The sequence below is a fragment of the Strix aluco genome, chromosome W (genome assembly GCF_031877795.1).
Source record: "Strix aluco isolate bStrAlu1 chromosome W, bStrAlu1.hap1, whole genome shotgun sequence".
Classification (NCBI taxonomy): Eukaryota; Metazoa; Chordata; class Aves; order Strigiformes; family Strigidae; genus Strix; species Strix aluco.
In genome coordinates this window covers 13,788,569-13,803,756 of record NC_133970.1, presented here as the reverse complement: position 1 = coordinate 13,803,756, position 15,188 = coordinate 13,788,569, and the positions used below count along the sequence as shown (strand labels likewise).

The window sequence follows — 15,188 nt, the reverse complement described above, 5'->3', positions numbered from 1 at the left end:
CCACCTGATGCTGGCCTGCTCGATGCTGTTGAATAAAGAGTGCTGCAGGGCATGCAAATCAAGCGAAGGATGTGCATCAGCAGAAAGAGGAGCCTGACCCCAGGCTTAGAAGTACTGGGCCTTCCTGAAGAGCACAATAAAGAGAAAGGCCATCACAAGGGCCTACAGCCCTGCTGCGAAGCCTCGGAAAAGATTTCAGGGCTTGCTTTTCTCCCAGCTATGTGTTTCAGCTGGGACACAAGCCAAGCACATCCAGCAAGGGCTGCTGGGTGGCTGGGGAAGCTGGAGTACAAATTCATCAACTCCTGACCTGGGACGCCTCTGACAGTCAAGTTTGCTGCCGTGGCCAATGCCACCAGCCTCCAGCTGCAGAGGCAGACTCACCAGCAGCCCCTTCCCTGCCTGCTGCCATGCTGTGCCTGTGCTGGCTTCCCACCCCTTCATGGTCATTCCTGCTTCCAGCATGTGTCAGCAGCACAACCGACCACAGTGCTTGGGTTCCAGGTGCCCAGGGCTCTCATCAACTTGTTCCCGAGCAGCCGCTCTCAGCCCAGTCTTGAGCACCCAACCACTTCTGCCAAAACCTTGTCTTTCCTGCCCATCACATGCACTGCCAGGTAATTAAGATCATTGGTGCACTTCAGATGTCCTTTTTATCACAATCCTTCCTAAGTTATCAGGCAGTCACAAGGTGAGGGTTGTCCTGATGTAGTCTCTGCTTGACTACCACATAAGTATGGAAGCTACATCTTCCTGCAAAACCCCAGTCCCAGAGGACCATGAATCAGTACTGCTCACAAGTCCTTCTGGGACCAATGAGATCTGTGCTGGGAGAGGAGGCAACCTAGGTGTTGCGGCTAGTAGCTGCTCCTGCCAGAAAGCCTGAAAACTTTGGTTCTCAGATGAGAGCTCAGAGAGCAGCAAGATTGCAAAAGGGGCATGAGGCTGCCCCAGTGCACAGAAAGAACAAAAGCAGTGCTGACACTGGCAGAGGTTCCCTCTCCAATGAGGAAGCCTCTTGCACCATATGCAGTTTCTCTGTGTGGCTGTTTCCTTTCTGTGCTTGCACCTCTTGTAATCAGACAGGTCTGCTGTGAGGCAGCAAGCAGGGCTGAGACCTCAGTCTTGCCCTGGGAGCATAAGCAAACATGGCCCCACAATGGGCATTTCTCCTGGTCCTCACACCTCTGCTGGCAGCACAGGGACAGAAAGAGCCAGACCCCAACATCCACAGAGAACCCCAGGAAACAGGTAAGAAGTGCTTGCTCCCCTCCCTGTGTGGTCGCTCCTCTCTCCGCAAGAGAAGGTTTCACTGTTCTCCTGCTGCAAATTTGCTGTGCATCTTTACTACGTGCAGGATGTGGTAGCTGTGTCAGAGAAGACTGGAGCTGATGTCCATACCAGGGCCCAAGAACACTTGGGCATCAGTCAGGTTGTAGTTGGGTGAAATGCTGTTTGGGGATGGAGGGCAGCAAACCTCAGTGTGCTGGGAAAGCCTCCACATGGGCTGTAATGTTCCTCTGTGGAGTGGGCAGTGTCCCTGGGAGCAGGAGGTAGACATGTCTCTTTACATGGTGTGCAGATGCCATGTCCTCACCATAGTGGAGATGGGTTCTGGTGCCCAGCAAAGACCTGGGGAGACCCTGTGTCTCCAGGGGACCCTGGGAGGGCAGGAGTTATGGTGTGCTGGGATTGCTCTTTAGCAGGCTTCCTTGGTGCTGGAGGTCCAGGGCACCCCCAGGGCTCTTCTGGGCTCTTCCTATGCAGTCTGCACACTTTCATCCTAGCAGAATCACTTAATGGGCATCTGCAGGCTCAAATGTTATCTGACCTCTCAGGAGGCTGGTGAATCAGTCCAGTGCGGCACTGTCTGGGGTTTGAGCTGGGGTCCAGAGGCTGTGACCTTGAGTTGTTCTGCATCTATCTGAATTGGAGTATTTTTCTAAACTAAACTTGCTGGAGCTAGGTGATAAAAATCATTAAACTAGCATCTACTCATGTTGTCCCAACCCGCTACGGGGATGTGTCTGGGCTGACAGGCTAGAGAAACCCATTGATTAAGGACCCTGGCTATGATAGAGGCCCATGAATGGTACTGGGATCTTTAGTCGCTGATGTGAAGTGATGGCAGGATCTGTACTGTGTGATATAGGCCATAGGACCCCGTTCCCAGGGTAAATGTGTTCCTGTGGTTGCAGGGAGTGTGAGCACAGCACACTGTCACTCAAAAACCAAGGGCTAAGCCTGTAACAGAGGATATCCTCCCGCCCACAGTTGCTTCCCCTTGCCCAGATCCCTCACTGAAGCTGTCCTGCCAGGCCAGCATGTGCAACCATGCCCAAGCATTGCATGGCTCTCCAGCTTGTTTGCATGGTGCACAATAAGGCCAGGACCTGGCCATACCGTGTGCAGTGGGACGCAGTGGGGACTCAGTGGCCAGCAGATCTTTGACGCACTCTGCACATCTCGGTCACCCAGTTGTCCCTGGGGCTGCCTGCAGCAGAGATGGTATTGCTGAGTTTGCACCTTGGTGTTTGTGAAAGGAGGAACAAAAACATTTGGCGGCCACACCCAGCAGTGCAGGCAGCCCTGCCTGTGTCCTCAGCGCATGGGCTCATCCCATCCTGGGACCTGTGCCAAGGTCCCCACCTGATGGATCGGGGCCTTGTCTTGCTGAGGGACAGGACAAGGGGGATGACCAGGATGGGGTGGGAGGGTCCTTCCCAGCCCCATTAGGGTGGAATGGGCCTCCGTGGGGCAGACAGTGGCAGTGGGGCAGGGTAAAGCTGTTGGGCAGAGATGGGGGACGTAAGAACCAGACACAACCCAAGGGTCCCCCTTCCTAGGGGTCCCTGAGCATCTCCCATGACCCTGGCAGATGTAGGGTACAATTGGGAAGGGAGGAACAGCCTAGCAGGGACAGTGGACAAGCTGCTCCTGCTGCATATTGCTGTCCCCTTCCAAGCACCTACAAAGTCCCCCCATGCTGGGGGGACCAGGGTGACGGGCAGTATGGGGCTGTCCTTGTTCAGCAGGGGTCTTGCATGCTGAATTCACTAGGCCAGCTTCCCCCCAGCTCTGAGCACTGGCAGCACCGGTTCCTGAAAAGCTGCAGGCACAGCAATAATTTTGGGGAAGCGCCATAGGCCACAGGGGCCGGCACTCACCAAGGAAATGAGGCCAGATGACAGAGCTGCATCTCAGCACTGGGTAGGAGGTAAGTGCACACAGTGGTGCTGCTGGGAGCATGGGGAAGAGGAGAGCAGCTGCAGGCAGAGAATGTGGTCAGTGTGTGTGGTACAACTGTGAGCCAGCACAGCACTGCTGCTCTGCTCACCCTGTCACGAGAGCACCATGCACTGAGCAAGGTGTATTGTCTCATTGTCCTATTGTCCCCTTATTGTCTTACTGTCCTCTCCTCATATGTTTTTTCTCTCCCCTGACATGCCCCACATGTATGAAAGCCTCATCCCTTTACAGCCCCAGTGTGCTTAGGAGGCAGGTGGAGAAGCTTCTAGGGGATGTTTTCCCTGCAGAGGCAGGGTCTGTGATCCAGGCTGGCCCTGAACCCTTTCTCATCAGCCTTGTTTGACATTATGCAGTGATTTAGTAGCAGATGACAAGGAGTCTTAACTAGAAACATAGAGGGTGCTAGGTAAAATGCGGTTGACTTGCGGAAACACGACTCCACAACCTATAAGGTTATAAAGTAGGTATGTTTATTCAGCGCTGAGACGCACGGGGGATCGCTCCACCACAAACGTGCACACCTCTCGTGGCACCTTGTCTTGGCTTTATGCTACAAAGCATCACATATTCATAATACGCCTATACATATGCATGACCTATCCCCGCTTCGTATTATAATGAGCCTGAAAGTCTTTTTCATATGTTCCGCCCCGGTCTCCTCCTAGTCGCGCCTGCGCAGTGTGTCCCGGTGGTCGTGGGCTGGGGTCGCAGAGATGAAGTAGCTCCTCTTCCTCACTGTTGAACTTTTTACCTCCGTTCCTTGCGCAGTCTCTGTAGCTTCCTGGACTCGGGCCGGACCATAGAGTTGGTTTTGACCAGTTTTTAGGGCTGTCTTCCTATTCCATCAGGAAGCGTTCCCTCACAGCTTCCATTAATCAAGGTTTCCATATTGTTCTGCTCTCTGACCCATCAACTATGATCTATTATCCTATTCAATCTTAGTTATCTTTTAACTAATGGGCCTCTAGCCCCTAGCCTGATCTCTAAGTCTTCCATCTTTATCTCTAAACTAAGTTATACCTTCATTTCTTGAGTGCCTAATTTCTATATCCTATTTTAATTTCCTAGCTCCTCATCTCAGTTCCCCCCTTTTCTAAGACATTAGTAAATTATTTTACTACCTTTAATAAATTGACTCCTGATCTAACACTTTAGAAAAGTACTTGTTTGATTCCAGCCTATGCCTAAGCTGATTCTTTTTCCATGTGACATAAGCATCTCCAGTGTTCTGTCATAATTGCCATCGGGTGGTCTCCATACTCCTGTCAAATCATGAGGGGTGGGTCCCCCTACCCAACCTGTCGTATTTGTAAACTGCAGGATGTTAAATTTGGGAATGCCTAGAAAAGGAAATTGACCTGATTTTGGTAATTCTGTGCATACCCAGCAATCTGACCAATTATTTCCTTGAGCCATCCCGTGAAGAAGGTCTACAAAGAAATTCTGATTCCATGCTACCACAACAGTATAGACGTTGACCAAAATTATGGTGAAAAATACAATTTTCCTGGCCGAATTTGTGTAACCTTCCATGGAGATCTATGGGCCTTCTTCACTCTGGCATGATGGATCCAGGCGCTCTGCTCCTTGATCTTAATTGCCGTAAAGGAGGTGAGGAGTACTTGGAACGGTCCTTCCCATTGCGGTTCCAGAGTCTTTTCTGCAAGAGACTTAACATACACATAATCCCCAGGCTGTATATTATGCACAGGTCCATCTAACCCTCTACTTTGGGTTCCAAACACATGTTTTCCAATTTTATTGAGCTGTTTACCCAATGCCACCAGATATGAAGTTATAGTCTCATCCCCTGCCTGCGTGGATATGCCCTTTTGTATGCTATAGGGTCGTCTGTACAGAATTTCAAAAGGACTTAACCCGTCTCTTGCCCTTGGCTTAGTTCGTATGCGCAGAAGGGCCACAGGGAGAGACTGAGGCCAAGCCAAATTAGTCTCCTGTCCAAGTTTCACAATCTGCTGTTTGATTAAATGATTCATCTTTTCTACTTGGCCACTTGACTGGGGATGATATGGGGTATGAAGCTGCCAATCTATACCTAAATGGTGGCTGATTTGTTGTACCACCTTTGAAATGAAATGTGGCCCTCTGTCAGAGGATATTGTTGCTGGAACCCCAAAACGTGGTATTATTTCTTGTATTAATATTCTGGTCACCTCCTGAGCTTTGGCGGTTCTGGTAGGGAATGCTTCTGGCCAGCCTGAAAAGGTATCTGTTAGTACCAATAGGTATCTATACCCCCCTTTTCTTGGAAGTTCTGAAAAATCAATCTGCCATTGTTGCCCGGGCCCATTGCCTTTCCCAATTCGGCCCATTTCCAATCTGGGGGTATTTTTAGGATTAGTGTGGAGGCAAAGATCACACTGTTGAGTCTCTTGTCTTACTGTAGTATATAAATTTCTAGCTCTAATATCTTTAATTAAGTGTTTACATAGGGCCTCTGCTCCCCAATGTCCTTTCTTATGTTCCTCCCTTACCAGGGACCATGTTAAAGAAGAGGGAATGACTATCTTTCCTTGTGGGGTGAGGGCCCAACCTTCCTCATTATATGATCCTTCCAGATCTGTGATAAGTTTTTGAGCTTCTTTAGTATAATTAGGCTTACCCTCTAGGGAAATTCGCCCATCAGGGATTAAAGCTCCTTCTACTTTTATCTCTCCTTTGGCTGCTCGTTTTGCCTCTCTGTCCACCAGCTCATTTCCCTTCTCCAAATCCGAGTTCACCTTTTGGTGTGCCTTGATGTGTATGATTGCCACTTTTTTAGGAAGCTGGACTGCTTCCAACAGTCTCAGAATTTCCTCTGCATGTCTGATGTTTTTACCCTGTGAGTTCAATAGTCCTCTCTCTTTCCAAATTGCTCCATGTGCGTGTACGACTCCAAAGGCATGTTTTGAGTCCATATAGATATTCACAGCCTTGCCTTGGGCCAACTCCAAAGCGCGGGTCAGGGCAATTATTTCTGCCTTTTGCGCAGAGGTATTCATGGGCAAATGCCCTGATTCTACTATTTCCTGGCTGGTAGTAACGGCATACCCAGCATGTCTTTTACCACTTAGGACATAGCTGCTTCCATCCGTGAACCAGTTCTCTGTGTTCTCCATAGGGCTGTCTCTCAAGTCCGTGCGGCTCGAATATGTCGCTTCGATGGTCTCTAGACAGTCATGTTGTACTGGTTCTCCTGTGTTCCCACTGAGGAAAGAGGCTGGATTGACAATGTTAGTAACCACAATCTCTACATCATCTTGTTCTACCATTGCAGCCTGATATTTCAAGAATCTTTGCGGGGAAAGCCAATGTCCACCTTTCGCCTCCAGCACTGCAGACACTGTATGGGATACTAACACAGTCATTTTCTGGCCCAAGGTGAATTTTCGGGCTTCCTGGATGTTTAATACCACAGCCGAGACTGCTCGCAAGCATCCAGGCCAACCCTTGGCAGTTGTATCCAACTGTTTGGAAAAAGTAGGCAACTGCTCGACGATACGGGCCCAGGTCTTGTGCTAATATCCCCAGGGCAATCCCCTGCTTCTCGTAAGAGAAAAGAAAAAATGGCTTACTTACATCTGGGAGTCCTAAGGCCAGAGCCGACATCAGGGCCTTTTTCAGTAGCTCAAAGGCCTGTATAGTTTCTTTATTCCATTGAAGGTGTTTTTGTTCAGTGGTCGTCAATGCATATAAGGGTTTGACAAGCAGTCCATAATTATAAATCCATAGTCGGCACCACCCAGTCATTCCCAGGAAAGTCCGTAACTCTTTCACTGTTTGTGGCCTCGGGGTCTGACATATTGCTTCTTTTCGAGCTTGTCCTAAAGTTCTTTTTCCAGCACTAATTTCATAACCCAGATAAATCACTTCACGCTGCATTACTTGGGCCTTTTTCTTAGACACTCGGTATCCCTGAAGCCCCCAAAAATTTAGCAGGCTTACCGTCCAAGTCATGCAAGCGTCTTTTGTCTTGATGGCAATCAGGATATCATCCACGTATTGTAACAGTTTCTCTTCCTCAGGCGGGGTTGGGGCTTCCCACGACTCGAGGTCTTTCGTGAGTTGATTGCCAAATATAGTAGGGCTGTTTTTAAACCCCTGTGGTAACACCGTCCAAGTCAGCTGGGTTTTACGTCCGCTTTTAGGATTTTCCCATTCGAATGCAAATATTTTCTGGCTGGCTTCGTGGAGAGGGAGGCAAAAGAAAGCATCCTTGAGGTCTAAAACAGTAAACCAGGTTAGTTCAGGTGTCAATACAGTCAATAAAGTGTATGGATTTGCCACCACCGGGTAGAGATCTTCAGTTATCTTATTCACTGCCCGCAGGTCCTGAACCACCCGATATGACCCGTCAGGTTTACGGACAGGTAATATGGGAGTATTAAAATTAGACTCGCATTCTTTCAGTAATCCTAGTTGTAGGAACTTCTCTATAACTGGCTGAATCCCTTCCTGATCCTCTCTCTTCAGAGGATATTGTTTGATTCTTACCAGCTCTTGATCTTCTTTAAGTCTGACCTCAACAGGTGGGGCATTCTTTGCTTTCCCGGGCACGTCGGTGGCCCATACTCTGGAATATACCTGGTCAATAATTTCTTCACTGATTCTTCCTTCTGTGGGAACACTAGTTAGGGATAAGCTCATTATTTGTATAAACTCTTGGTCATTTACCTCCAGAGTAATCTCTCCTTCTTTGAATTTAATTATTGCACCCAATTGTTCTAATAAACCTCTCCCCAGAAGTGCCTTCGGGGAGTTAGGCATATATAAAAATTTGTGTATGCCCCATTGTTTTCCTAATTTATACCTTAGGGGTTTGCAAAAATATGCCTTTTCACTTTGGCCAGTCGCCCCCTTTACCATAATATAGTCGTCTTCTAAGGGCATTAGGTCTTGGTTTAAAACTGAGTATGTCGCTCCAGTGTCCACTAAAAATTCTACCTTCTTTTGTTCTTTCCCTAGCTTTATTGTAACCAGCGGATCCGCTAGGGTAGATTCCTCAGGTCCCTGTCAGTCCTCCTTCATATGGGCCACTGCCCTTCCTTTCTGATTACTTCATCCCCTTTCCTTAACTTTCCATTTTTCCGGACACTCATTTTTCCAGTGCCCAAACCATTTGCATATTGCACATTGATTTTTTCTTAATTGAGGCAGTCCTCACCTAGGTTTGTTTTCTTCTTCTTCCCTAACAACTGCCAGTACCCTTCTCTGTCCTCGCTTATAATCTTCTTCTCTATTTCTGAACACTCTCCATGCTTCATCCAGTAATACTTCCAGGTTTCCACTTTCTGTGGAACGCAGGTTCTGAAGCTTGTGTCTAATGTCCCCTGTAGATTGTCCTAAAAACAGAGAAACTAATTGTTGTAGTCCTGCCTCTGACCCTGGATCCAACGGTGTGTTGCGACGCATTACGTCCCTGAGTCGATCCAGGAATTCTGATGGTGACTCAGAAGGACCTTGTTTAATTTCATATAATATTGACCAATTTATTGCTTTGGGAATAGCCCTCTCCGTTCCTTTTACAATCCACTCCTGGTATGCCTGCAATCTTTCCATATGTGCAGACCTGTTTGCCTCCCATTTTGGATCTTGGAGGGGGAGATATTCTTTAACGTCTCCTCCCGTAGTTTTATAATAATCCTCAGCCAAATTCCCTGCAGTTTTTAAAACTAGTTGCTTTTCCGTCTCAGTCAAATGATCTAACAATAGCTGTATATCATTCCAATCGGGATTATGTTGTTTTACAATAAACTCAAAGTACCTGGTCAGGCTTGTCGGATCCTTACGGTAATCCCTGGCAACCTGTTTCCATGCCTCTAAATCGGTAGTAGAGAAAGGTACCTTAATTAACATTGTCCCTCCGTTAGGTCCTACTGCCTCTCGGAGAGGTGCCTGCAAGACCGTTGGAGCAGACTTTTTCCTGGTGTGGGAGGATACTGGACTACCCGGGGGAGTGGAGGGTCCATCCGAGTCCTCATCCTGTTCCTGTGGTCGAGGGGGAGGCTTAAACAAATCGGTTAGATCCTGCTCTGGTGCCTGATGAATCTTATCTGCTCTAGTGCATCTTTGCCCAATACTGCACGCTGAGCAACACCGTTTCAGTTTGCCTTTAAATTCCTTTTTATTATCTTGTTCAAGGGCGAGTACCAAAAGGTCCTGTGGAGGTACAATCCCGCAGTCCCTTTGCCACTCCGGATGATTTCGGAGAGTGAAAAACATGTCTGCATATGATACCTCATCCCACTTCCCTTCTCTCCTCAAAAACAACATTAGTTGTAAAAGGGTGTTATAATCGAGAGTCCCATTAAACGGCCACTTGGCTTCATTCTCTAATTTATATAGTGGCCACCATTGATTACAATATTTAACAAGATTTCTTTTGCTTTCTGTGTTTCCTGTCCCAGCAATATCTTTCCAGTGGGCCAATATGCATCCCAGAGGGCTGCTCTTTATAAGTCCCCCTTGTGTATTTCCCATTTTAAAAATTATTTTCTTTTTAATTTCTACTTAAAGCGTTTCTTACACTGTATCTTAACTCTGTCCCAGTTCTTTTCCCATACGTCCCAAAGCTCTGGAATTAAGCTACTCTTACCACATACAAATTTTATTATTGTTGACTCCTGTCTAGCCCTTTCCCAATTATAAAGATTCGGAAGTGCCGTTTCGGGTAAGCATTTAGGGCATTCAGGCCTTCGCCTATCAGATGCACAATACCACCTTTGTTTACAGAGCTTACACTCCAGCAATACCCAGGCTTGATGGTAACCCCCTCTATTATAAAAGTTATAAGGTATTAATCCACAAACAAAACAAGGAATTCTGTCTTCAATCGGGGGAAGAGCTATTTCAGGGGGTTGTTCCCAATCTAATGCTACAGGTCTCGCTAGAGGGGTTACATATAATCCCTCCAATCAATATAGACCGTTTTCCCTTCTTATCCACTCACTCTCGTCATTCAAATAATCACTGGGTTCCAGCCCAAACCACCGGAGGAGAGACTCACTATTCCTTCTCCTCCTACTCATTCATTCATTCCTGCATGCTTCAGAGGCATTCAACACAAAGATCGGATTACAAGAAAAACCTCGGGCTTGTGTATGGGGGCACCAAAAATTAATCACAGGCTCAAATAACACTTTTTACAATCTGACATACACTTCGTTCGCTTCGTTCGTCTCCGGCCGCTCTCCTCACAGAGAACACGGAACCGCGGATCAGAACTCCACACTCACTTATACCACTTACAAGTGGTAAGCTCCAGCCTGGTGAAACTGGGGCAGATCTGAAACCCTCTGACTCACATGTGCCACACAGCTTCCCATGGCCACCACCAAAGAACACAAACAGCCACCCTGGGTTAGAGCAAAGGCTCCTTTGCTCCAAGGAGCTCTTTTTCCACATCAGGTGCTACAGAGTGGTTGGGAGGGAGTGTAAGAAAGAGGGTGAGTACAGAGGTGTCCCCCCCAACCTGTGCATCTCAACTGCACCCAGCAGTCATGGATTATCTTCTCCTGGTGAGTCTCAAGTGGTAATCACATACCTGCCAGGCTTGGGCTTATTGGAGAAGTGAGGTTGAATTGGACTGTATTCAGCAATGTTCTTGAGACAAAGCCAGACATGGACTGAAAGTGTCTTCTCTTCCCCCTTCTGTGGGGAAGCAGACTTCCAGGCTCAACCCTCAAGCAGTCATCAGAAATGCCACCAGGAAGGGCTCTGAGTGGCTGCAGATGCCTGAATGCAGATGTTGCCAGTGCTGTGACACCCTGCATGTCTTCAGCTCCTCTGCAGCACCAGGGGTGCAGGTAGGAGGCGAGGCCTGGAGTAGCTGTGACAGCACAGGCGCTGCTAGCAGGATGCTCTATGTACAGGAGGTAAATAGGCTTCGGAAGCCTCCCAGGCTATCTTGCCAGTGTACACTACCCCTTTGCAAGGCAAGCAAGCTCATTTTGTCATACTCGTCCCTCTGTTAGACAGTGTTAATTCCCAGGCTAATTTCTGAGGCTAGTGCACTCCCCCACAGCAGTGCTCTACAGGCTCTGGCTCCTCTGAGGATGGGGATAAGCTGTGGGGTCTACCTGTCTTTTCTGATCTCTCTACACCTAACCCTCAGTCTCTGCCCGGTGTGGTCCATGCCCAGCCTGGGTCTGGGTGCTGCGTCAGCCCCTGTCTGCCCCATGCATGCCCCACATCTGGCAGGTCAAAGTGCATAGGGGAGCCTGTGGGGAAGAAAAAAAGGGACCAAATGCTAACCCAAACACCTAAGAGGGCTTGGAAAGGAAAGGATGAGTTGCAGAGGACAGGCATCCTGCAGGTGCTTGCAAGGGGCTATGCAGGCACAGCCAGGTCCAAGGAGCAAGAGGGTTTGCCTATGGGACTGCTCACCGGTGTAGTCCTTGTGCTCGAAGGGCAGATGTAGCCACTGACACACCACTGGCACATGTGCAGTCTCTGCAGAATCATGTTTCAGCTGTCTGCCCTTGCCTGATGCTGCACTGGAAATCATGCCAGATCACAGCAGCATCCCATCACCCTCACCTAGCAGACACTGACAAGAGGACTGAGGAAGCCCTGGATCAAAACTGTGCCTCTGCCAGGCCATTTTCATGTGTAAAAGAGAAAAGGGAAAAGATGCTGACATCTCTGGCAAACGATTAGGGCTTGTGTTGGGTTTGTGTGTGTGGTGGGGGTTTTTGATAGCGGGGGAGGGGGCTACAGCGGTGGCCCCTGTGAGAAGCTTCTCGAAGCTCCCCCAGCTCCAAGTCAGACCCACCTCTGGCCAAGGCCGAGCCAATTAGTGATGGTGGCTGTGCCTCTGTTATAACGTATTTAAGAAGGGGAACCTGGGAGGAGGAGTTGTGAGGGAGATATACCTATTCAAACACTGAGGTCAGAGGTAGAAAGGAGGAGGGGGGCAGGAGGTGCGCCAGAGAAGACTCCCCTGCAGCCCATGGAGGTCACCGGTGCAGCAGATGCCCACCTGCAGCCCCTGGAGGACCCCACGCCAGAGCAGGTGGCTGCGCCCAAAGAAGGCAGGGACTCTGTGGGAAGCCCCTGCTGTTGTAGTTTGGCGTTGGGAGGACTACAGTGTGCGGGAGGGACCTACACTGGAGCAGTTTGTGAAGAGCTGGAGCCCATGGGAAGGACTCATGTTGGAGAAAGTTCGTGGAGGACTGTCTCCCGTGAGAAGGACCCCATGCTGGAGCAGGGGAAGAGTGTGAAGAGTCCTCCCCCTGAGGAGGAAGAAGCGGCAGAAACAAAGTGTGAGGGATGTGTGAGGGACTGACTGCAACCCCCATCCCCTGCCCCCCTGCACCGCTGTAGGGGGAGGAGGTAGAGAAATCGGGAGCAAAGCTGAGCTTGGGAAGAAGGGAGGGCTGGGGGGAAGGTGTTTTTAAGATGTGGTTATACTTCTCATTGTCCTACTCTGTTAAGTGGTGGTGGTGGTGGTGTTTGCATTAAATTGATGTTCTTTTTCTTCCCCTAACAAGTCTTTTGCCCATGACCATAATGGGTGAGTCATCCCTCTCTGTTCTTATCTCAATTCCCAAGCCTTTTGTCTTATTTTTTCCTTCCCATTCCTGAGGGGGAAGGAGTGAGTGAGCATCTGTGTGGTGCTCAGTTGCCCTCTGGGCTCAAACCAGGACAGAGATGATAAATGCCTAGGTTGAAGAGAAGTGATTCACTGGTCTCCTGATGAAAGTGGCCAGCCAAGTCAAAAATATATGGCTGTTGTGCCAGCTCAGTTCAAGGGATCCTTTCACATACACTTCCAGCCGTGGTGCCTTACACAGCACCTATTTACATGTACTTCAGTGAACCATCCATAACTAAGGGAAAGGCTGAATCAATCCTAAGTGCCTGTCAACAATAATTAACATAATACTGAATACACCTAATTTCAGCGTGCAGAAGCTTAATCTTTTAATTTAAAAAAATCATTAACTTTAAACAAAGACTAATTGTCCTTTGTGCTACAGTAAGTCTGCACTGCATTACACCTCTAAAACAGCAACCATGAGATGTGGCCTTTTCAAACATAGTGTTACCCTGTGCTTCTGTAAGGAAGTACCATACAAGGCCAAAAAGCTCTAGAGAGGTTAATTCATGGTTGTATCAGCAGCAAATGCTTTGCTACATGAAGGGCACTAAAAGCTTTGGTGTGAGGCTCAGGGAGGGCTGGGAGCAAGGCAGAGCTCTGGCGTACCATTGCAACCACCCCCACTGGCAGAGTGTCAGTGTTTGTAGGAAGACACTGTCACAGATATCTCTTGAAATTTGCACCTGTGTCAGCAGGTTGCACACAAAGGAGAATTTCTCTTTCCCTCCTTATTTCCTGCCCAGCAGGTTACCATGTCCCGTGCTGCCGGCGGGTTTTGCGTCACTGTGGGGACTGTAACAGCTACTAGGAGGTATGGAAGCACTTACAAAAGGAAAAGCAATGAGCCCCCTTTGAACTGAAGGTCAAGACTGGGGCAGTCTGGGAAACACCAGCCGTGCCATGAGAACTTGCAGCCCCCTCAGCTCCTGGAGCTGAACCGGGGCTGTCTCCAATGGAGGGATTTCATTTCCTCAAACTGCTTCTTGCTTGAGGTCAGGCCCTGCAAACCTCTTTTCAAGAAACAATTGTTCACATTTCTGCTGTGACTAAGCTGGAAGGATCCCCATCGATGAATAAACTTTGTACAGGCATGATCTTGGACCCTGAAATGCAATTAGCTCTCACCTGCCTGAAAGAATTGCTGCTTGGTTTGCCAGTCTGGTGAGATTTTATTCCATTTATTTGGCAGGGGCTTTATACTGGTTGAGATGATGCAGCTGTTGTGGTCTGTTGGCCTGCTGCACAAGGAGTACAGAGCAATCATGGTTTAATGGTGAGTCCTAATGCCATTTGGGTGTGTTGGGAGGCAGTGCCTGCCTGGCAGCACCCCAGTAACTTTGGACGTTTGGGTACTTACAGCTGAACTTGTTGGATGAAGATAGCTCACAGAGAGGTACATTTCTTATTACATGAAAATTGGTATCTGGTCAGAGGGTAGAGACACAAGTTAGTGCTATGCAGAGAGACAGCAGCCCTCCTGTCTAGAAACTAATGGAAAATGAATATGAAGATTTACTTCCATCAGTTACCCAATCTACATGTTACAAAATGTAACTAAACATGCAGCTCGTTAAATATGTACCTGCAGCCCCTGTTGAGTCCTTTTTGCCAACCCGGATGTAGGAGTGTTGCCCCTCCTGGGTGAGAATGGGAGGGATATGGGACAGGAGGTAACCAGTCCTAGGAGCCAGCAGGTATTTTGGGCAAGAGTTGGAGAGGAGAAAATAACAAGTGTAACCTGCAGAGCAAAAGCAAACTGGCATCTAGAGTGGGCTTTTGCTGCAAATAAGTGCGCACGTGAGTGTGACCAGGTAGTGCAGGAGCTGCCCAGCAGGATGACATGAATGCAGGCGAGTGGTGCTGGCAGAGACTCACTGGAGTTAGTGCACTCCCACAGCCCCTGTCTTTGGGGGGGGAGAGCGCAGGATAAAGCAGCATCCACTGGGCTCCTGGATCCCTCTGGCTGGTGATTTGCAGAAACGGACTCTACAACTCAGAGAGAGTTATACAGCAGGTATGTTCACTCTGGCGCCAGGGTGCAAGGGGATTTCTCCACAAAGCTTGCACACCAACAGCACATTTTACCAAAAACTTATAGAGTGTGGATATACATATTCATTGATTACATAACACAAACATACATATGCATGAGTGAGGCTGGGTTAGTTCTAGAGGCTGGTGTCAGCAGTTTATGTTCTCTTTGCACCTGCGCATTGCCTCCTGGGGGGCGTCTTCGGGGGGCTTTGGGAGGAAGGCTCGTAGTCTTTCTCACCTTGTACTTTTCCCCGGAGCATGCGCAGATTCTCTTGGCCAATTTCTTGAACAACAAGAGTGATTC

The 15,188-nt window shown here is 48.6% G+C and overlaps 1 protein-coding gene across 2 annotated transcripts in view; it reads left to right on the top strand.

Annotated features, from left to right (window-relative positions):
- LOC141917656 (AP-4 complex accessory subunit RUSC2-like) overlaps positions 1–15,188 on the top strand; it is an 82,987-nt gene that overhangs the window by 49,078 nt on the left and 18,721 nt on the right. The window lies entirely within an intron of this gene.